We start from the raw sequence: 1,554 nt of genomic DNA, 5'->3' as shown, positions 1-1,554 counted from the left end.
ACTATATTACAAAGCAATAACAATAAAAACAGCATGGTACTGGCACAAAAACAGACATGAAAACCAGTGGAACAGAACAGAGGACCAAGTATGAAGCCACACAACTATAACCAACTTGTCTTTGACAAAAGTGCTAAAAATATACGATGGAGAAAAAGCAGCCTCTTCAACAAAAACTGCTGGGAAAACTGGTTAGCAGTCTGCAAAAAACTGAAACTAGATCCATGTATATCACCCTATACCAATATGAACTCAAAATGGATCAAGGATCTTAATATCAGACCACAAACTCTAAAGTTTGTACAGAAAAGAGTAGGAAATACTCTGGAGTTAGTAGGTATAGGTAAGAACTTTCTCAACGAAACCCCAGCAGCACAGCAACTAAGAGATAGCATAGATAAATGGGACCTCATAAAACTAAAAAGCTTCTGTTCATCAAAAGAAATGGTCTCTAAACTGAAGAGAACACCTACAGAGTGGGAGAAAATATTTGCCAGCTACACATCAGACAAAGGACTGATAACCATAATGTATAGGGAACCTAAAAAAGTAAATTCTCCCAAAACTAATGAACCAATAAAGAAATGGGCAAGTGAACTAAACAGAATTTTCTCAAAAGAAGAAATTCAAATGGCCAAAAAACACATGAAAAAATGCTCACCAGCTGTAGCAATAAAGGAAATGCAAATTAAAACCACACTAAGACTCCACCTCACCCCTGTTAGAATAGCCATCAGCAACACCACTAACAACAGGTGTTGGTGAGGATGTGGGGAAAAAGGAACCCTCTTACACTGCTGGTGGGAACGTAGACTAGTACAACCACTCTGGAAAAAAATTTGGAGGCTACTTAAAAAGCTAAACATTGATCTACCATTGATCCAGCAATACCACTCTTGGGGATATACCCAAAAGAATGTGACACAGGTTACTCCAGAGGCACCTGCACACCCATGTTTATTGCAGCACTATTCACAATAGCCAAGTTATGGAAACAGCCAAGATGCCCCACCACTGACGAATGGATTAAGAAAATGTGGTATCTATACACAATGGAATTTTATGCAGCCACGAAGAAGAACGAAATGTTAACATTCGCTGGTAAATGGATGGAATTGGAGAACATCATTCTGAGTGAGGTTAGCCTGGCCCAAAAGACCAAAAATCGTATGTTCTCCCTTATATGTGGACACTAGATCAAGGGGCAACACAACAAGGGGATTGGACTATGAGCACATGATAAAAGCGAGAGCACACAAGGGAGGAGTGAGGATAGGTAAGACACCTAAAAAATTAGCTAGCATTTGTTGCCCTTAACGCAGAGAAACTAAAGCAGATACCTTAAAAGCAACTGAGGCCAATAGGAAAAGGGGACCAGGAACTAGAGAAAAGGTTAGATCAAGAAGAATTAACCTAGAAGGTAACACCCTCACACAGGAAATCAATGTGAGTCAACTCCCTGTATAGCTATCCTTATCTCAACTAGCAAAAACCCTTGTTCCTTCCTATTATTGCTTATACTTTCTCTACAACAAAATTAGAAATAAGGGCAAA

This window comes from Castor canadensis, chromosome 1, assembly GCF_047511655.1.
Source record: "Castor canadensis chromosome 1, mCasCan1.hap1v2, whole genome shotgun sequence".
Lineage (NCBI taxonomy): Eukaryota > Metazoa > Chordata > Mammalia > Rodentia > Castoridae > Castor > Castor canadensis.
Note: the sequence above shows the minus strand (reverse complement) of the source record.